This window comes from Anolis carolinensis, chromosome 1, assembly GCF_035594765.1.
Source record: "Anolis carolinensis isolate JA03-04 chromosome 1, rAnoCar3.1.pri, whole genome shotgun sequence".
NCBI lineage: Eukaryota > Metazoa > Chordata > Lepidosauria > Squamata > Dactyloidae > Anolis > Anolis carolinensis.
Genome location: NC_085841.1, coordinates 127,394,442 through 127,416,489, shown reverse-complemented (window position 1 = coordinate 127,416,489; position 22,048 = coordinate 127,394,442). Strand labels below are relative to the sequence as shown.

Below are 22,048 nucleotides of genomic sequence, written 5' to 3'. Positions count from 1 at the left end.
GAAGGCCATGAATTAAGAAGATGATGGCATGCGTACCTTTGGTACAACAAGGCCAAGGTAGAAAAGAATTTTACAAATCACTTTGTTAGGGCAGCCCTACTTAAGGTGTGGCTTAAATACAAAGAAAGATTTTACAACAAAACAGCACTCTGGATCTCACCAGGGGAGGCCCACCATAAAAGAGAATTAGCTAAAGAAAACTGGTTCACTTACAAACAATTACTTCACAAAAAAGATAATACGTGGAACTTAAAATCAGTAGATGAATTGAGGAAGATAGAGAGTAGCCTAATGTGGTACCAACACAGACAGATAGCAGAGAGTTATGCAAAAGATTAAAAAAAATTGACTTTATGGGTCAGGAAACCGTGTGGGACATAATAATGTCTAGAGAAAACAAAACCATCAAGATTTTATATCAAAAACTGCTCGAGTGGAATACAGAATCCGAAGGGGTAAAAGACACTATGACTAGATGGGCACAGGATGTGGGACACCCAATTCAATTTGAAGATTGGAAGAAATTGTGGAAAACTAAACTGAAATATTCTACTTCACTCAAATTAAGGGAGAATTGGTACAAAATGTTTTTCCGATGATACCTAACCCCCCAGAAATTATCTAAATTTTACAAAAACCAGAAAATAGAATGTTGGAAATGCAATAATAAAACAGGGACTTTTTTACATGTATGGTGGGAATGTAAAGAGGTCAAAGATTTCTGGAAAATGATACATAATTATGCAAAAGGAATCTTAGATAAGAATTTTGATTTTAAACCTGAATATTATTTGTTAAATATTACCGACTTTCACTTAGAAAGAAATGAAGATATATTATTCTTTCACATAACAGCAGCTGCTTGAGCTTTAATAGCTCAAAGATGGCATTCGAAAGATATCCCATCGGAAGATGCATGGATCACCAAATTAAGGGAATACATGGGCATGGATACTATGACCTTTTTACTGCAAGATTATACCAAAAAACAAAGGACGGACTGGTCACCAGTAAAAAAAAATTTACAAGGGAAACATCGGATTAATTTTGAATAGTTGGTCAGAACAAAGATAGACGTGTGTCGGACCACGAATGTGCGGGGATATGGGCAGAGAAAATTCATAGCATAATGTAAATGAATTACTACCCCTGTGAAATCGACTGGAAGTTATTGGTGTGCTTTTTGTTTTTTTTTTGGTTTTTTTCCCTTTTTTTCTTTTTTTGTGGTCTGCTGTGTGTAATATTTTTTTTTCTTTTTTAAAAATTTTTCTTCTTTTTCCTTTCTTTTTCCTTTCCCCTCCTCACAATTTTTGTAATGTAATTCCCTAAATTTCTGGAAAATCAATAAAAAACTATTCAATTCAATAATGGCTGAAAGCTAAAACAGATATACAGTAGGGCCACACTTATCCAAGCTAAACGGGCCGGCAGAACCTTGGATAAGTGAATATTTTGGATAATAAGGAGGGATTAAGGAAAAGCCTATTAAACATCAAATTAGGTTATGATTTTACAAATTAAGCACAAAATATCATGTTATATAACAAATTTGACAGAAAAAGTAGTTCAATACGCAGTAATGTTATGTTATGTTACTGTATTTACAAATTTAGCACCAAAATATCATGATATATTGAAAACATTGACTACAAAAATGCCTTGGATAATCCAGAACCTTGGATAAGCGAGTCTTGGATAAGTGAGACTCTACTGTAATTTTTCCAGAGCTGTGCCAGTTCTAACCTACCTGCCAAACAAAAGGAAAATGCTATACAGGAGCAATGTTAGTACTGGAATTAACCACATGATTTAGCTGAGCAGCATTTTTGTAGGCTGCAAATATTAATGCAGCAACATCAAGAATATTGTAGTGGTTTTTCAGCATCTGTTCTGTTGCCAAGGTGGAGATTGAATCTAGCCAGTTTTCTTCGTGTCAGGAGCAACTTGAGAAACTGCAAGTCGCTTCTGATGTGAGAGAATTGGCCGTCTGCAAGGACTTTGCCCAAGGTATGCCTGGATGTTCGATGTTTATCATCCTGTGGGAGGCTTCTCTCATGTTCCCGCATGGGGGGCTGGAGCTGACAGAGGGACCTCATCCACTCTCCCCAGATTTGAACCACCGAATTGTTGGTCAGCAGTCCTGCCAGCATAAGGGTTTAAACCAGTGGTTCCCAAAGTGGGCAGTACTGCCCCCTGGTGGGCGCTGCAGCAATCCAGGGGAGCGGTGATGGCCACAGGTACATATATCTTTCTGTTTAATTGCTATTAAAATTCAAAAAAAAAAATTTCCAAGGTGCTGAGTAATATATTTTTTTCTGGTAAGGGGGCGGAAGGCCAAATAAGTTTGGGAACCACTGGTTTAAACCATTCTTACTATTTCTACAGATTCACAAATTCGAATTCCATGGTCTATCCATTAGTTCACTGAATGCATTAAATTAGAGCATAATTTTGTAATTCCTCCTCAGTGGAGTCCCTATCACCTTCCTGTTTTGCTTCTATGCTCCTATGCTGTGCACTGGGCAGATGTTAAGGATAGGTTTTGCACACATTAAATGATACTATTGGAGGGCCTATATACATAGTTGGAATTCTACCATTCCCACCTGTGATCAGTCTCTCAAAAATCTGCTACATCTCTTTGTGACTGATAAAAATGACTTGTGTCATAGTGAGATGTTGTTGTATATGTCTCATTTAGTGTTAAAGGAAAATACCTTCACTTACAGAAAGGGCACAGAGCTTAAGAACTGGAACTTTCAGCAATGTCTACAGTGGTTGTTGATTTTGAATCCATCTGCTCAAGACTGCACTTTCCATTACATCATTCTGCTTTTCTTTTGTTTGCCTGTCAATCACAGGCTTTTAAATGCATCCTTTAATATGTTAGCCATAACTTCCCCTGTCATTTTAAACATCAAGCTAATTTTTCTATTCCTGCAATTATTTTAAAAGGAATCTGAGCTCCAGGACTTTTGAAGCAAATGCTTTAAAATAGCTTTAAAATATTGTGAGGCTCTTGACCAAATTACAAACATTGGCTTGGCTGCAAGTGAAATCAAGTACTAAGTGAATTCAAGTTGTCTTTGCTTTCTTGTACTCTCACAGCCTGAGAACATGTACCTGTTCTATCCAGTTGCATGATTTCTGCTGGCAGAGAAATATGCATTTAGAACAAGAGAGACAGAGGGAGAATAAAGAAGAGGTGAGAGTTCATCATAAACTTTTCTTAAACTTTTATAAACCTACAGTCTTAGAAACTAATCCTTTTCCCTCTGCTTCTTTTATAGAGTGACAGGCCAGCTATGCACAGAAGCAGAAAACAATCCAAAGGAAGACTAGTGAATAAGCCAAAATTCTGATATTTGCGGAAATAACCATGAGTGTGTCTGCATTTAAAAAATAAGGGTAGTTTGGTACCATTATAATTCTCATAGCTTCCAACTTCAAAATCCTGATATTTGCAGTTCTGTATGAGACTCTGGTTTTGTTGCCCAAAAGCTCTAGATTTCTTTACAAAAGAATTCAAATTACTGAAATCCAGGTACACTACATCTACGGCGTTCCCTTTATCGACCCAACTCGTAACTCTGTCGGAAAAAAAAATCAGATTAGTCTGGCATGACTTGTTTTTGGTGAATCCGTGTTGACTATTAGCAATGACTGCATTTGTTTCTAAGTATTTGCAGACCACTTCCTTAATGATCTTTTCCAGAATCTTGCCTGGTATCGACGTGAGGCTGACTGGACGATAATTGTTTGGGTCATTCTTTTTTCCCTTCTTCTTTTTTTAAAAATAGTTTTTATTAGATTTCCAAATAAAACTTACAGTGAACGTGTGAGAACAAATGAGGTTTTTAGAAAAGAAGGTGAAGAAAATAGACAGGAAGAGAAAAAACAAGACAGAAAGGAAAAAAGTGGGTACTCAAACCCCATACCAGGTAGGGAGAAGAAAAATATATAATAATGATGATGATAATAAATAGGAAAAGAAAAAAATAATAAAAATAAAAATAAAAAGGTTGACTTCCATCTCTTACACAGATACTTTAAAAAGTATTTCTTTTTTCTCTTGTTTCTTTGTTTTTCTTTCCCCCCCCCCCCCTCTTTGGTGTTAGCATCTTCTTTACCTTCAGTCTATATCAACAAACCATCTATTTAGGTTAAATTAGCACCTTCATTTGCATTTCTACCAAATAATTTTTTATCAGGTCCCAGTTTGTTTGCTTTTTTGGAATACCATAATTTTTAGTAGATACGTCAATTTATCCATATTCGTTATTTCCAAAACCTTATTTAACCAGCAGCTTAACTAAGGGATTTCTTTCTTTTTCCAATATTTGGCATATATTATTCTTGCTGTCGTAGTGAGATAGTTAAAAAGAATTTCTTTATTTTTATCATTTTCAATATTAAGCATCCCCAGAAGAAAATATTTTGGGTCCAGCTCTATTTTAATTTGCAACATCATTTATATTGCTTGGTGGATTTTCTTCCAATATTTCTTCGCCTTTTTGCAAGTCCACCAGCAGTGGAAAAACGTTCCCACTTGGTCATCGCATTTCCAGCATTTATTTGAAGTTTTTTTATTATAATTTGATCAAAAAAAATTCCCTTCTTGAAGATAGGGACCACATTGACCCTCCTCCAATTTGCTGGGACTTCTCCCGTTCTCCAAGAACTCTCAAAGATGATTGCCAGTGGTTCTGAAATAACTTCCGGTAGTTCCTTCAATAATCTTGGATGTAGCTGATCTGGCCCTGGCGACTTGAATTCGTTTAGAGCGGCCAGGTGTTCCTGGACAACTCGTTTCCCTATTTGGGTTGGATTTCCCCTACTCCTGTGTCCATATCATGTTGCTGAAGACGGCTTTCTTTTTGTGAGAAGACCGAGGCAAAGAAGGCATTCAATAGTTCTGCCTTTTCTTTGTCCCCTGTCACCATGACCCCATCTTTTCCTCACAGAGGCCCTATCGCTTCCTTGTTCTTCCTTTTTCTACCAACGTGAGCAAAAAAACCCCCCTTTTGTTGTTTTTAATGTCCCTGGCAAGCCTGAGCTCATTTTGCGCTTTAGTCTAGCGAACCTTTTCCCTACAGGAGTTGGCTATACATTTGAATTCTTCTTTGGTGATTCCTCCCCTTTTTCACTTCTTGTTCATATCTCTTTTGAGTCTTAGCCTGGTAAGAAGTTCTTTAGACATCCATTCTGGCTTCTTCGCATTTGTCTTATTTTTTTTTCTTTGTTGGCACTGTTTGCATTTGCGTCTTGAGTATTTCACTTTTTAAAAACTCCCATACATCCTTAACTCCCTTGTCTTTTAATATTGGCGTCCATGGAATTCCGCTCAGTATTTCCTTCATTTTTTGGAAGTCAGCTCTCTTAAAGTCCAGAATGCGTGTTTGACTTGTCTTAGTTTCAGCATTCCTTTGTATGGTGAACTGCAGGAGCACATGGTCATTTGCTCCTAAGGATCCGACCACTTCGACTGTATTGATCAGGTCTTCCACATTTGTTAAGATGAGATCAAGAGTAGCCGATCCCCTTGTTGGTCCCCTTCTGGACCATAAAATTATCTGCAAGGCAAGTGAGGAATTTGTACTCTTCACCGAGTTTGTTTTCCAGCAGATATCAGGATAGTTGAAATCGCCCATGACTACTATATCTCTTCTTTGTGCCTGTTTTGTCAACTGTTGACAGAAGGCTTCATCAAGTCTTTCATCCTGGCTCAGAGGTCTGTAGTATACACCCAGGACGAGCTCTTTTTGAGTCCTGGGTCCTTTGATTCTTATCCAGATGCTTTACCTCTAGACTGGATACTGTAATGCGCTCTACGTGGGGCTTCCCTTGAAGACGGCCCGGAAATTACAATTGGTCCAACGCTCGGCTGCCAGATTAATAACGGGAGCGAGTTACAGGGAGAGATCTACTCCCTTGTTTAAGGAGCTCCACTGGCTGCCGTTCATTTTCCGGTCCCAATTCAAGGTGCAGACCACCATTTATAAAGCCCTAAACGGTTTGGGACCCACCTACCTTCGTGACCGTATCTCCTACCATAAACCTGCCCGAGCCCTTCGATCATCAGGGGAGGCCCTCCTGTCGCCACTGCCTTTATCTCAGGCCCGCCTTGTGGGAACTAGGGAGAGGGCCTTTTCTGCTGTGGCCCCCCGTTTGTGGAACTCACTGCCCATTGAGATCAGGCAAGCCCCCACTCTTTTAGCCTTTAGGAAAGATTTAAAAACATGGCTCTTCCGGTGTGCTTTCGGAGAGTAACTGTCATATACCTCCTTTGTTACTCCCCCCAACATCTATCCTCTAGGCTGTTTCACTATCTCATGTCCCTGTTCCCCATGGTTTTATTCTTATCTCTTCTTACCCCGAGTTTTAATTTTGTGTCCGTGCGGCCCGCCCTTGTTATGTTATGTTGCTTTTGATTTTGTTCTGTACTGTGCATTGTTATTTTTGTATTGTTTAATTGTATTATGATATGTTGTTTTTTGTTATATTGTACTGTCTTGGGCATGGCCCCATGTAAGCCGCCCCGAGTCCCCGTTGGGGAGATGGTGGCTGGGTATAAATAAAGTATTATTATTATTATTATTATTATTATTATTATTATTATTATTATTCCCGGATTACAGTCTTGCATTTCTTCTGCAACGTAACTGCTTTTGACATATAAAGCTACTCCCCCTCCTCTCCCCTTTGTTCTATTTCTGTGAAAGAGGTTATAGCCCTCAATGGCTACATCCCAGTGATGGAAGTCATCCCACCAGGTTTCAGTGATGCCTATGACATCGTACGTGTGGTGTTGTGCTAAAAGTTGGAGTTCGTCTTGCTTATTTCCCATGCTCTGTACATTAGTGTAAAGACATGTAAGTCCCTGTGACCTTCCCCCGAGCTGTTTATTTGGGATTATTGTGCTCTCAGTACTTGGTCCTTGCTGTGTTTGTGCAGCCCTCTGTTTAGCCTTTTGGCAGTTCCCTGTGGTCATAGATAAAATAGTGTTCGCCAGGCTGTTGTTCCCCTTCCCCAGTGGACCTAGTTTAGTGTGCCTGATAAGGTTTGTGAGTCTGTGCGCAAAAAGGTGTTTTCCTACTTGTGTGAGATGAACCTCATCACTTGCCAGTAGGCCATCCTTCTGGAAGAGTAGGCCATGGTCAAGGAAGCCAAAACGCTCCTCCTGACACCATTTTCTGAGCCAGTTATTGATCTGTACTGTTTTTCTGGCCCTTGTAGATTTTTCTGGCCTGCCATAGATGTGGGTGAAACATCAGGAGAGAATGCTTCTGGAACATGGCCACACAGCCTGGAAAACTCAAAACAACCCAGTGATTCTAAGCATCTGCACCAGGCTACAGAGGAGACAAGTAGTTTGCATTCCCTGAATATAATAATAATATAATAATAATAACTTTATTTTTATACCCCGCCTCTATCTCCCCGGAGGGGACTCAGGGCGGCTTACATGGGGCCAAGCCCGAATAAAAACAGTAGCAGTATAAAACACAGCAATAGACAACAACTTGCACAATAAAAAAAATTAAACATTAGCCAATAAAAAACAAGAACTAATAAAAACATGGATTAAAACTGAGAGATTGTAAAAGTAGACTGGGTAAGGTGCACCATATAAATATTGTAAACACAAGGTGACTGATAAAGTGCTGCAAATTCTGGAAGTGCAGATTGGGATGGGAATAGACCCTGTGTCTATATCGAGTTGACAAAGGTAAAAGGTGCAAACCGGTACAAGAATGGTCACAGATACAGATTGCTTCTGGATTAGCAATCTTTATCTAAAGGCTTGAGTAAAGAGCCAGGTTTTCAAGCTCTTTCTGAATGCTACCAGGGTGGGGGCTTGCCTGATTTCCCTGGGGAGCGAGTTCCAGAGCCGGGGGGCCACCACGGAGAAGGCTCTCTCTCTCGTCCCCACCAACCATGCTTGTGACGGAGGTGGGAGTGAGAGGAGGGCCTCCCCCGACGAACGAAGAGATCGTGCAGGTTCGTAGGGGGAGAGGCGATCACTAAGGTAGGAGGGTCCCAAACCGTTCAGGGCTTTGTAGGTGATCACTTGCACCTTGAATTGGGTCCGGAAGGTGAACGGCAGCCAGTGGAGCTCCTTAAGCAGGAGGGTTGACCGCTCCCTATAATTTGCTCCAGTTAGAAGCAAGGCTGCCGAACGTTGAACTAGTTGGAGTTTCCGGGCCGTCTTCAAGGGCAGCCCCACGTAGAGTGCATTGCAATAGTCCAGTCTAGAGGTAACTAAGGCATGGACCACCGTGGCCAGATCAGACTTCACGAGGTAAGGTCGCAGTTGGCGCACAAGTTTTAATTGTGCAAAGGCCCTCCCGGCCACGGCCGACACCTAAGCATCAAGCGTCAGTGCTGAGTCCAGGAGGACCCCCAAACTGTGGACCTGCGCCTTCAGGGGGAGTGCGACCCCGTCAAGCACAGGTAGCCACCCAATACCCCGATCGGACATACGACTGACCTGGAGGACCTCTGTCTTGTCGGGATTAAGCTTCAGCTTATTCGCCCTCATCCAGCCCATCACAGCTGCCAAGCACTGGTTCAGTATCTGGGGGGCTTCCTTGGAGTTCGGTGGAAAGGAGTAGTAGAGTTGAGTGTCATCTGCGTAGAGATGGCACTGAACTCCAAAACTCCGGATGACCTCTCCTAGCGGTTTCATGTAGATGTTAAAAAGCATGGGGGACAGAATGGAACCTTGCGGGACCCCACAGGTCAAAGGCCAGGGGTCCGAGCAGGTGTCCCCCAGCTTCACCAACTGGGAACGGCCCTCCAGGAAGGACTGAAGCCACGACCGAGCCATGCCCCCAAGGCCCATCCCGGAGAGCCGTCCCAGAAGGATACCATGGTCGATGGTATCGAAAGCCGCTGAGATGTCCAAGAGAACCAGCAGGGTCACACTCCCCCTGTCCAGCTCCCTGTGGAGGTCATCCACCAAGGCGACCAAAGCCGTCTCAGTACTGTGACCAGGTCTAAAGCCAGACTGTGATGGGTACAGAAAATCGGTGTCATCCAGGAAACCCTGGAGCTGCGAGGCAACCACCCGCTCCAGGACCTTGCCCGAGAAAGGGAGGTTCGAGATTGGTCTGTAGTTGTTTAGAATGGCCGAATCAAGGGAGGCCTTCTTCAATATAGGCCTCACTATGGCCTGTTTGAGGACAGATGGAAATTTGCCTTGATCCAAAGAGGCATTAATTATCATCACACACCACTCTACCAACCCTCCTCTGGCCGATTTAATTAGCCACGAGGGGCAAGGGTCTGCAGAGCAAGTGGTCACTCTCACCGCCCCAAGGATCCTGTCCACGTCATCTGGGCGAACAAGCTGAAACGAATCCCACAAGTTCGAACAGACAGGTGCCTCAGTTACCTCTTTTGGCATTGCAACAAAACTAGCATCCAAGTCGAAGCGAATCTGAGCGACTTTGTCTGCAAAGTGGTGTGCGAACTCGCTGCACCGAGTTGCCGAGTCTTCGGGTGCCCCTCCCCCCTCAGGAGGGTGAAGGAGCTCCCCGACGAGCCAAAACAACTCCGATGGTCTGTTAGTTGCAAACGCTATGCGGGCAGTCGTGAAGGTCTTCCTGGCTGCCCACAAAGCTTTACCTAACTTAAGGTGCATCCATACAGTAAAATTACTGCAGCTTGACCCCATTTTAACTGCCATGGCTCAATGCTATGGATTCATGGGGTTGTAGTTTTACAAACTTTTTATCTTCTTCTGGTGGTGGTGCCTTATCATACTACAATTTCCATGATCCCATAGCATTGAGCCATTATAGTGTAGATGCACCCTAGGTCACATCTCTCTCTAAAAATGTTTGTTGTTGTTACATGCTTTCAAGTCAACTCTGTCAACCTTCTTTAAGGATTTATTTGGCAGGGTTTATCCATAAGAAGTTTCTCATTTTCTTTCTCTTCTACTGAGATTGGTTTGGTGAATTTCCATGGTTCTATTTGGATTCAAACCCTGAAGTCTTAGGCTGCATCTACATTGCAATATAATGAAGTTTCAGAATACAGATTAGCTGCATTGAACTGGATTATATTGCAATGTAGATCCAGTATTAGTCCAATACTTAAATTGTTTTTTGGGTGCAATGGGGTTTTAAGTGCATCTTTTAAACATGTGATTTTCAGCTGTTAACCCGATTTCACCCACACTTTCACCAAATGTCATTTAACCACTCCACTCCCCTTTTAATCTGGTTTCTTCTGGGTTTTTAGGTGTGTGTAGAAGGGCCCTGAGTTTGCTTACCTCCGTTTAATGCCCTTAATATGAATTGCTTCATGTGCCTGCAATGTACATCATCTAAACACCACACTGTCAAGCTTCCTTCCAATTTCATTAAGTGGTCAGTGTAGATGTGCCCAATATTGCTCTGGAAAGGCTGTGCTGAAATATATTCCTTCCAGCTCAGAAGACTCCAGTGACATGCCTGAATAAGCAGAGTCAGTCCTTGGGGACTTTTCTCTGTAGAGAAAAGCTGTCAGCTACAATTCAGTGGGTGAATACTTGGGAAACTGAACATCATCCAGCAGTTCCTGACAGTTACTTTGGATAGTAAAATCCCACCCCAAATTCATGTTATTTTTTTCTGTTGCATCTGTTTTCTCTGAAATTTGAACATTTCTGGCTTTAGTAAAAATGGATTTTTTCCAAATACTCCAGATTATATATCTAGTTTCATTTACTTTCAATTCTTTTTCTTTTTTGCTATTCACAGTATGGGTTACCATTCTTTTCTCTTTTTTTAACAAAGGCTTAGACTTTCACAAGGAGCACTGTCTGCAGAGAATTTACTTTTTAGACATTGGAAGGTTCATAACATACTTGTATTTCACTCAGGTTCCCTTGCCATCATGTTTCCTCAATGAGAAGCTTTAATTAGTTTACTTAATTGCCTTGCATTGATGATATTAATAAGCTGATACAGAGACAAGGTAGAAAACAATACCTTTAATCTCAGGTTTCAGATTTCAGACACCAAATTGCAAGCTAATTGTTCTGAACTATTTCCCAAAGTGTATTGTTTAATTCAGTCTTTCCTTCCACTAAATCTCTAGTGAGGTTAAATGGTTCACACAAAGGAACTGACAGCAAACTGACACATACCTACTCAAAGATTTGTCCTACATGAAGTTGGCTTATATCTTGGAAAGGGCACATAACAAAGTAGTCATCATTCAGTTCCAATGCAAATTTGCTGCATACAGTAGACTACTGAGGTAAACATCATGAAGCCAGCAATTTGGTTGATTCAGTGCCATATTATTATTATTTTGGCCATGCTATGGGGAATGTCCCTTTAGCTTATTTACTTACAGTAGAGTCTCACTTATGCAACACTCGCTTATCCAACGTTCTGGATTATCCAACGCATTTTTGTAGTCAATGTTTTCAATATATCATGATATTTTGGTGCTAAATTTGTAAATACAGTAATTACAACATAACATTACTGCATATTGAACTACTTTTTCTGTCAAATTTGTTGTATAACATGATGTTTTGGTGCTTAATTTGTAAAATCATAACCTAATTTGATGTTTAATAGGCTTTTCCTTAATCCCTCATTATCCAACATATTCGCTTATCCAACGTTCTGCCAGCCCGTTAATGTTGGATAAGTGAGACTCTTCTGTATTACTAAATATGACAGTTATACTGTACTGATATTCATTAATCTGGTTCTCATAATCCTCAACCCACTATTTTGGGACAGTTACACTGTAAGTATCTTAAGCATGATTTCTGTGAAATATATACAGCAATTTTCTTCTTTTGAATTCACAGGTTGATAAAAAAGAAATACTTGTTTGAAAACAGGTGTGCTGGATAGTCACAGGAGAGAATGCATTGTTGCATTAAACATGTTTAATGAAGCAGCTCCACAGCTCATGTCTTGAAGCTTTTCTTTGTACATGAACGAGCTGACCTTTAGTAGATGCATGCACAGAACTTTATAGAACTACAAAAAAGCACACTATTTATGATAGCTTTAAAGCTGTTTTTCTTTTTCTTTTTCCTCTTTAAAAACTGTTCCAACACCTTTGATTTCATGTTATTATAGAAGGAACTCTATTAAATAATAGCCATTAATAGCCATTTACTGAGCTTAGCATTAAAGCTATTGGAAGTTAGATAATAGATTGAGAAGCTGAAGATGTATGACATTTTTATCTATACTTATGGACATTTTTATACATTACTTATAAACATCATGACTGGGCCTTTAAGTAGATGAAAGCCCTTCCTTCACCCCAATGGCCAACCCATGATAGTTCAGAGGAAGAGAAGAAGTAGCAAGCACACTTCCATGAAGCTTAGCCCCAAAAGCAGATGAAAGAACCTTTCTCCATTTCAACTGCCACTGTCCTGGCCTCAGAAGAAGACATGAAGAAGCAGATATATCTCCACAATACTTTGCCCAGAAGCAGATGAAAGGTCTTCCTCCATCCCAACTGCCTCTGCTCTGTCCAGAGGGAGGGACGAGTGAAAGCCCTTCCTTTATCCCAATAACCAACGTAGCACAGAGGGAGAGAAAAAAACAGCCAGCATGGTTCCATCATGCCTAGGCCCAGAAATAGATAAAATGTTCTCCATCCATTCCAAAGTTTTCTGCCCTGACCACAGAAGGAGAGAAGAATGGGCAGTATCTGATGGACTTAATCTCCTCCCACACTGTCATTCCCTATTCTTTCTGTATTATATCTTATTTAGACTGTAAACCTGAAGCCAGGGAACTACCAAATTATCAATCTTTAAGCCACTCTGAGAGCTTTTGTGACTGAAGAGTGAAAAATAAAGTCATTTTAAGGTTTGCCTTAGGGTTGCCATAAGACAGAGATAATGCAAAGGAACACAATAACAACTTTTCTTTATTTTTTTAAAAATCTGTTTTTCTACAAACAATATCTTTTTTTAAAAAAATTAAAAGATCTACAAAACAGCTTGGAGAAATTGCTTTTAAAATGCTTATGAAGTGGATAGGAATTGCAAGGTGTAACTACTGTATGAGTAATTTGAATGCATTCTTAAACTTCATTATCTTGTTTAGAAACATAGCAACAATATTGCTTTCAAGAATCTTTAAACTCATCTGTAATAAAAGCAGGGACCTTGGGATGTCAAGAATAAAAATCAGAATTTGAAACGTCATGGAATGGCATTGTTCTAACCAAGAAAAAAATATCCACAAATGAAAATAGGCTTTTCTGTCTAGAAGTGCATAGATACTTAGTCAGTCAGTCCAGGACATTTGTGCCCTGGAGCTGCCTCAGATCCCTTTGCTGATCTCTCATCTTACTGGGCCCGGCTGTGGCACAGGCTGTTGAGCAGCCAGCTGCAGCCAGCTGCAACAAATCACTCTGACCAAGAGGTCATGAGTTTGAGGCCAGATTGGAGCCCCGCGTTTGTCTTTGTCTTTGTTCTGTGTTAAGGCATTGAATGTTTGCCTTATATGTGTAATGTGATCCACCCTGAGTCCCCTTCGGGGTGAGAAGGGCGGAATATAAATACTGTAAATAAATAAATATCAACATGTCAAGGCCACTGCTCCTCACTGGCACACAGCTTCATGCAAGTACCTGGTTGTCACCTGTTGTCTTCTGAGTTCATAATATGCATCCAAGCAATCAACAAGGTGGGGTAGAGTGGCTGCTTCCCTATTTTTGACCATGTGGGCACTCCGTTCTGCTCTCAGCAGATGTCACCATGATAACCAGGTGCTTGCAGTTAGCTTGCGGCTGGTAAGGAGCAGTGGCAGCAACACAGATGGGATCCACCCCCTTTCCTGTGCTGATCATTGCAGAGAAAAGGTGATGGCAGATATGTTCATGCGTAAAATAAATTGGGCTAAAATTGACCCAATCCAAGCTGATGTGAAACCCTAGGATACTTGGGTGTTTTCTCCAAAAACCAGTGTATCTCGAAGTCTACTTAGTGTGTGGCATTGTCAACGTGAGGGTAAAAGATTCTGGATACATTGTGAAGACTGCCAGCAATGGATTCAGGGTGATGTCCATTTTTAAAAAAACTAGTGTAGGCAAGTCTTAGGTGGTGTTACTGGAGCAGATCTCTGTGTATATAAGAGGACAACTCAGAAACCTCACTTTTTGGACTGCATTTTCAAGAACCCCATGCTGGTTGGGGAATTCAAGTGGTATTCCTCCCTGGAATGTAAATTTTCCAAACTCTAGATGGGGAAATATATGTTTCAAGTCAATACAGTGCATAATTCACATCTCATTGGCAATATAATCAAAATGTGTCTTTCATGCATAGCATTTTCCCTATTGCCACTTTTTGATATTAAAAATTATTTTTGAATTTGTTTTTAAGGGTCGCTTCAAAGTTTACCATGTATGAACCCAATGCAATACTTTTCAATAAAGGTGAATCAACAGAAACTGCATTCATTAGAGCATCGTTAAGTGACAAAATGCTAAATTATGTAAGAAGATCAAAAAGTACTTTGGCCATGTTTACATCAAGCCACTCTGAGAATAGCTCCATGGGAAATCTCTGCACACCTTTGGTTTGAGCCATAAATGGCTGTGATCCAATATTCCTTAGAAAATAATATACTCCTATATATATGTGCTTGAAGGTATATCCTCATTGCTATATAAACAAATATGGTGGAAACAAAAAAAAAGGTCTAGGAATAAGAGTGAAGTTTTTCATAGTGCTTTCCAGGTAAAGTTCCTTTGTCCTTGTTGGCCTTTCAATAAAGTTCTTGCAGTTTTGTTTTTCTTTGTGAAAAAAATAAATTACTCTAAAGGAATTATAAAACATTATCCTAACAGTCACATCAAGACTATGAAATTCCAAAGCAGTGGGGATTTTACAAAGCTCTGTAATAAAATTCTTTGTAATAGAGAACCAGGTAGACTTTTTGTCTGTGTTCTTTTTCTCTATTATTATTATTATTATTATTATTATTATTATTATTATTATTATTATTATTATTACTATTATTATTATTATTATTATTATTATTATTATTATTATTGACACAACGATGTTGTATGACACAGCAAACAAGATAGATATGCTGGATTTCGTTTCACAAAACCACAAGTTGAACACTTCCCAAGTGTCTAGGACTGTGTGATGTATTTTCTATTATTATTATTTGCAAGCCAGTTTATTATCATAGGAACACAGGATACAAATGCTCAAAGAAAGAAATCGATTGTATGTTCTTTGCACCATTGGATCAGTAATTCCTAGGTTAAAGCAGTGACCTATCAATGCAAAGAACTCTGCAGGAAGTGGTTGAAGGCTTGCAGTTTTCTGATGTTGGTTCACTGAGACACAAGCCTTAGGAACATAGATGATGAGGTCTGCCAGACAGATCTATCATTTCATGTTTGACCCTGCTTACATTACAAAGGCTATGATGTATTTGAATTACTGTTGTAGCCACTGCCTTACACATAACTCCAGAACACAAGGAGAAGAAAACTCACTAAAGCTTTATAAAGGCTTTTCGTTTACTCTGGAAAGACTTAAAAACAGCAGGAGTCAGTATGCCCTCTCTTGCAGATCAGATTCACCAGCTGTGCAAACCTGGCACAGAGAAGGATTGACAGTGGCTTTGGGTAAAAGATTCATTGCCAGTGCTTCTGTTTACTACTGTAAATGTGTGCTTGGCATTCCTAACCTCACCACATCTTGTCTGATCTCCAGGCACCTGGGTATAAGACAAACAGCCAGAAACATTTAGGTAAATAATGACCTCCCCTGTGCTTTTTAAGGAAACATTTTTCACTGTAGAGGCCAAACATCTCCTAAGCACAGCCAACTAAGTCATTGTTCAATAAGCAGTTTTATTCTCATTCACATTCTTTTGTTTCTGAAGACCTCGAATGTATCTAGCAAAGTTTCCTAAGGTGGAAGGAGAGAAAAAATAAGTTCAATAATGCCTCTGGTGATTTGAGGGCATGTATCTATCTCCCTTCAGCAACTACAGAGCTCATCTTTGCATGTATTCCAAAGAACTGAAACTTACATACATTATGGTTGCTACAATCGGCACTATAGATGGACACTGGACAGCTGTCAATTTTAGGGGTTTTTTTCAGTTTTTATTTACCCCTTTCCCCTTCTTTCTTTCTGTTGTTTGTCCTTCTGCATCAGTTTTCCATTTAAAAACCACATCATCTTTTAAAAATACCCATTCCTTATTCATTTGTGTGCTTTCTTAATTTTTTTCTTGTAAAGTTTCCTTTCTATGATGTTTAGCATTTTTTTCACTAATACAGGAAGTCCCCGAGTTACAAATATCCAACTTACAAATGATTCATGATTAAGAATTGGGGTGAGACAACATGAATTGAGGGAAATGTACCTTTTGGAAGGAAAATTCACACCTGAAAGAGTTATCATGAGGAAAAGTTGTCTCCACTGAAATGTTTTAAGCAATTTTGTAACCTAACTTGAGCCACGAGGAGAGGCAGGAAAAAATAAAAATTATTATTATATTTTTATTATTCTCATCAATCCTTGTTTACACAACAAGACATTTTTTTTCAAAATCCAGTTATCATGGGGACAGAAAGTGAGGTGAAATTTTCAGAACAGGGCCATTCAGAGGCAGCAAAACAAACACTACAGGGGTGTTAACCCTTCCTTATGCTATATGTGTGTGTGTACACACACACACACACACACAGATACTAGACTGGAACTACACTTAAAATTTTTCCAACTTACATACACATTCAAGTGAAGAACAAACTACAGAATATATCTTGTTCATAACTTGGGAACTGCCTATACATGCATTTTATGTTCAATTTCCCCAGTAGAATCAGCTGTCAGAATTTTAGAGACAATTGAAGACCTATCTCTTCTGGGAGGCATATCCAGTCATTTTTACATATGAATTTTAAATTCTTCTGTGTATTTTAATACGTAAAGTATATTTACAGAAATATGTTTCTAATATATATATTTTACTTAATGTTTTTATGATAATGATACGTTTGACGTATGTTGTGCCCAATCTCAAGCTCTGAGAAGAGGCAGGTAAAAAAATAACATTTATTATTATTATTATTATTATTATTATTATTATTATTAAATTATTATTAGCAAATATTTTAAAATTAAATTTGCACTTTTTTTCTTCTAGCACAACAGTCAACATCTAAAAATTCCATGCAAATATTGTAACAAGCAAAAACCCAGTTTACAAAATGTTCTATAAAAACTATAAGAACATTTCTCTCCTTCCTCCTTCTCACACAATTCAAATATGGCTTCTTGTACTTAATAAAGTTTTTCTATGTTTTCTCCTTGTTCGTCATGACCAATTTTTCCACTACTGGCATTCCAAAAATTTTCACTATCCATTTTCTTTTCTTTGCAATTGTGAAATTTTGACCACAACACAATACCTGAAAATCCTTTCATACCCAAGTTTGCATAAATGATTTACTCCATTAGAATAAAGCTAGAATGCATCTGTGGCTTGCACATCCTCATTGACTGTTTTATGTGTGGGCTAAAATGTGGAATTAATGAGGGATGCAATCGTAATGTATTTCACAAGCAGAGTGATTAGCATCCACATGCAAAAATGTTTCTGAGCAGGAAAATGGTGGACTAACATTTTTAACTAGCATCCCACAGAGAAGAGAGTGTTCATGTTGAAAACACCAAGTAGAAGGACCTCTGAATGTTGAAATTCTGAATGAAAAGGGGAGAGAAGGAATCACCCAAAAGGGCTCAGAATTCCCATTACTTCCATTTACTCATAAGTGAATGTGGAATGAGTGAGGAAGGTACATCTTTGCCCTGTCAGGGGATGATCGGGTGCAGAGTGGATTCCAAAAATCATCATCCTCATCTCACCTCCTTCTCCAGACTGTATTCCCATGCTGAGAAACAGCACTGGTCAAACAAACACTCCAGCAGATGAAGTCCAACTGTTGATTAACTTTATTTACATGTCTATTTACAGTTTGCATTTCTCGGCTTCAGAGCATAGCATTCATAGTCCATCTTCAGCGAATGCTCAAGCCGAACACCACAGAAAAAATAAACAACATTCCTCAGTCCGGAGGAAGTTCCAACCCTCAAAGGCAGGAAATAATGCCTGATAGGTCATAGCAATCACAACAGGCTGTCAGTCAAAACTAGCCTGCTGTTAACTATTTCATTACTGAAAAATACACACTCTTGCTCATCAGCAGTAAACACTTGATTTACATTTCATACAAATACAACCATACTCCAACATGCCCAAGCTGTGAAATGCAATTGTTCTGATGGATATTAAGTCTGCATCTGCAGTTTTTGGGATAATATAAGTGAAGAATTCTTCTGATTTAAATGGCTGAACTAAAGCCTTGTCAAGTTGCCTTTTGTTTTTGGGAAGTATATGGATGGATTGAATTTGTTTTTACTTTTATGACTGTACTTAATTACAGTAAAGGGAAATGACATCAAGGGTAGGTAAAGCTTTTCTATCTTCGAAACTGATGTGACAAGTTGTGACTGCCTGATGTTGAAAGATTGAAGAAAGATAAAACTACTCAAGATTTATTTTGCAAGAACTGTTGGTAGAGATTCATTCTTTGAGAATGGGAATTCTCTAGCAACTGAGAAGATAGATTATATCTCACGTCTTCTGTCATATTTGTTGGGGAATGTAATGCAAGGGGAAAGAAAAGTGGGGCTAATCTGGAAGCTATGGATAGTTAAAATTACTTGGATAAACATTTGATCCAGGTGCAGGATTAGTCTGTAAAGACGAGGGGAAGAAAATTCAAGAAATTCTGAAAAAACAAGCAAACAGGAATTACACACCAGGAGGGATGGTGGAGGAGGATAATCTAGAAATGATTTATAAAGAATCTACACAGATAGAAGACCAATCACAATAATCTTTAATGAAAGGATTACCTTCTGGGATTAGGGAGTGGGGTGAAAGATGATCTTGTCTCAGGACAGCAAATAGGCAGCAGATGGAAATAATAACACAATATAAAGAAAAGAATTCGAGAAGACGGAAGAAGGCCAGGGTTAGGATGGAGGAAGAAGAAAATAAGAATTAAATTTAAAATGAAACAAGAAATAATGTCTTGTTGAAATAAGGCTATAAGATTTCGTTATAGATACAAAACAATGAGAACTGGATGAAGATACAATTTTGAAAACAATTTTATGATAAAATTTGAGAGGAATGCTGACATTCAAATACAAAGTAAAATTTAGAATGAATATAAGATAGAAAGGATTAAGTGATGCTATATTATATGTAAGAGATTTATTATCAATGGTGAGAAAACTGTGTACAACCTGTTCTGTCTCTGTGAGCTATTTTCAAGAAGGTGCCTTAACCTCACCAAGAACAAATTGGAATTGTGCAGGGGAACGATTAACAAATAATTTAATAAAATAATAAAAGTCCAAATTCTCACTCCTCCTGGGGCTACTGAAAGTTTTTGGAAAAGGGTAGAAGACTTGACTTAACTGTGGTTCCTGCTTACTTTTGCCTTATTCTCTGACTTTTCTTCTTCTGTTCATCTTTTCTTTAGATTATAGCACCAATCCTAAAAGTGTGAGGTGTTTTTTCCTCCTCACTCCTGCAACCTTTCAGAAGAAATTAGTGGCTTCAGGGAAAGAATTGAGACAGGCTGTGAGGCTCCGCTTCTGGGGGAGTGGTTTTGAAAGGTAAAGGGCTAACTATGGATTTCTTCCATAATAAATATATAACAAAAGACTGAGCCCTGCTAACTTAAAGAGGCTTAAGTTAGAGGAAATAGTGGAGGTCTCTGTGTGGGCATGACACCACCTATCATGTAGTAATGCAGGGGTCCTCAAACTTTTTAAGGAGAGGGCCAGTCCACAATCCTTCAGACTGTCAAGGGGCTGAATTATCATTTGAAAAAAAAAATACAAACGAATTCCTATGCACACTGCACATGTCTTATTTGTAGTGCAAAAAAAAAAAAAAACCAATGAAAGAACAATACAATATTTAAAAATAAAAAACAATTTTAACCAACATAAATCTATCAGGATTCCAATGGGAAGTGTGAGCTTGCTTCTGGCCAACGAGATAGTCAAGTTAATTAGGATTGTTGTTGTTGTGTGCCTTCAAGTCATTTCAGACTTTGGGTGAGCCTAAGTCTAAAACTGTGAGCGGGGGGGGGGGGGGGGTGCAGGTAAATGACCTTGTGTTGCAACCCTAGACTGTGTAGGGACTTCAAAACCACACTGGAGCCCCAGAATATAAGCAAGCAAGCTGTTTATTGAAGATTATATGCAAGCAATAGCAAATCAAAGTTCAAAGTCAATAGAATGGGTTTAAATCCACAAGAACAAAGTACTTGAAAACGTTGAAGTAAGGGTCTATACAAATCACTCAAAGAAATAGTCCAAACTGGATATCAAAGTAAATCCCCAGAATGGTATCAAGAATAGTCCAAACAAGATATCAAGGATTAATCCAAGGCATTTGTCAAACTGGATCACAGGAAGCCAAGCAGGACCACAGAAATAAAACTCCACGTTTAGTCCAAGGTACAAGGTCAATGCTGGAACACAAGGCAAGGGTCTTGGCTGGAGCAGAAATCCAAACTGCAAAGTTACTGGAACATCAACTGGATACACAGAAATCTCCAGAAACAAGAACAAGGCTGGAACTAGAATCAAAGTACAAACTGCAGGAAATAACATGGAATTCACACGGAGCATGAAGCAGATCTCTCTCTCTCTCTCTCTCTCTCTCTCTCTCTCTCTCTCTCTCTCTCTCTCTCAGAAGCAAAGTTACCACTTCTGAATTTTTCCTAGAAAGCAGTCCTTCTTAAGGGAAACTCAAGGTCTCTTTCCATGAGCAGCCTGCTCATTATTACATTTGCATAGTAATTGTTTACTTCTTCTGACACACTCCCTTTCTGTGAGGACTCATGGGCCTTGTAGTCCTGTTCCTAGTACTATTGTGGCAGACGAAGAGGAAAACATGGGGTTTTCGCCGGTTCAGCAAGAGCCGGAGTCCCTTCACCTGCAGGATGTTGATGTTTGCCCTCAAGAATTCAGCCAAACAGGCCTTGGGCAGAACTCCCCTCCGTTTCCCAGGAAAGAATCTTATTCCAAAGAAAGGGGAGTCAGGGAAGCTCAACGGAGGAGTTTACGCATTGCTACCAAACAAATGGCTGATTAGGCCTGCTTCCCTTGGGAAATTCTAAGGAGTCACACATCTGGACAGAGTTGGGTTTCGCTTCTCGTTCTCTAGGGAAAGAGTTCTGTTGGCGGGAAAACGAGACCCAATATAGGTGTTTGGCGCGAGGGATTCTTTGCGGAGTCAATTGATCAGCTTCAGGAGAGAGATCGTGTGTGGACTTCGTATTCCCAGTTCCTTGCTTCCCGGATCAAGCTTCAAGCCTTGCCCTGCCTCGCGGTTTTACCACGAACCCTGCTTCATGCTTCATGTTTTGCCTTGTCTCCAGTCACGGATCTAGTCAAGAATCAAGTTTATTTCCAGCCTTGTTGTCAAGCTTCATTGGACTCTAAGACTCTGCTATTTCCCCACACTATTGCTTGGCAAAGTGTGTGTTTCGGTCAAGTGGATTAAAACTTTGAACTCTAATATCATTTATTGGACAATACATTTTTGGACTATATTTGACCTCATTTGAAAGGTCTGCTTCTGAACTATATTCTTCACTTGTTTTTATTTATTTTATATATTTCTTTAATAAAGATATTAGATAGAGACTGGCCTCTGTGCAAGGTTATTGGTGCCCTGCTGCCAGGGTTCTGACACTTTCTCTCCTTTGCTGAGTTATCACTTTCCTTTTGTCAAGCTCATTAGGCTTATCACTTCCATAATCCGAACTAGAATGTTCATCTCTGTCAGGACCCAGGCTGCGGAGCACCAATAACCATGCGCAGAGACCAGAATCTATCTAATATCTTTATTAAAGGAATATATAAAGTCAATAAAAACAAGTGTAGAATATAGTTCAGAAGTAGACCTTTCAGGAAGGGTCAAATATAGTCCAG

The 22,048-nt window shown here is 39.5% G+C and overlaps 2 long non-coding RNA genes across 2 annotated transcripts in view; both read left to right on the top strand.

The window, feature by feature from the left end:
• Positions 1 to 22,048, top strand: part of LOC134299410 (uncharacterized) — a 134,235-nt gene that overhangs the window by 73,936 nt on the left and 38,251 nt on the right. The window lies entirely within an intron of this gene.
• LOC134299409 (uncharacterized) lies at positions 3,105 to 6,597 on the top strand. Its single transcript, XR_010006608.1, has 2 exons — positions 3,105 to 3,205; positions 3,291 to 6,597. It is a non-coding gene; the product is annotated as an uncharacterized LOC134299409 (long non-coding RNA).